The sequence below is a fragment of the Physeter macrocephalus genome, chromosome 12 (genome assembly GCF_002837175.3).
Source record: "Physeter macrocephalus isolate SW-GA chromosome 12, ASM283717v5, whole genome shotgun sequence".
NCBI lineage: Eukaryota > Metazoa > Chordata > Mammalia > Artiodactyla > Physeteridae > Physeter > Physeter macrocephalus.
This window is the reverse complement of record NC_041225.1, coordinates 13469897-13470313: the sequence shown is the minus strand read 5'-3', so window position 1 is coordinate 13470313 and position 417 is coordinate 13469897. Positions and strand designations below refer to the sequence as shown.

Here is a 417-nt window from a genome sequence, read left to right as displayed (position 1 = left end):
GCCCCGCAGCGGGAGAGGCCACAACAGTGAGAGGCCCGCATACCGCAAAAAAAAACAAAAAAACATTAGATCCTCCCCCACTGAAGCCAGACCCCCTTCTTTTCCCCTCTTTGTCTCACTGCCACTCAGAAGGACACAAGGATCGCATTTGCGCTCATAACTTGTGAAAAGAATGTTATTAACTGGCCACACACACAAAAATTGTTGGCGGTATCTTTGGAAATGCATTAAGTTTATAAATTAATTTTTTAAAATACCTTTAAAGACGAGGCGAAGAAAACGTGATACTTGCCAGGAAGTTTTTGTTGGTTTTTGTTTGTTTTTCATTCTTTTTTTTTTTTTTTTTTTTTTGGCGGTATGCGGGCCTCTCGCTGTTGTGGCCTCTCCCGTTGCGGGGCACAGGCTCCGGACGCACAG

The 417-nt window shown here is 44.1% G+C and overlaps 1 protein-coding gene across 1 annotated transcript in view; it reads left to right on the top strand.

The window, feature by feature from the left end:
* Positions 1–417, top strand: part of MERTK (MER proto-oncogene, tyrosine kinase) — a 126525-nt gene that overhangs the window by 114286 nt on the left and 11822 nt on the right. The gene's annotated exons all lie outside the window — the stretch shown is intronic.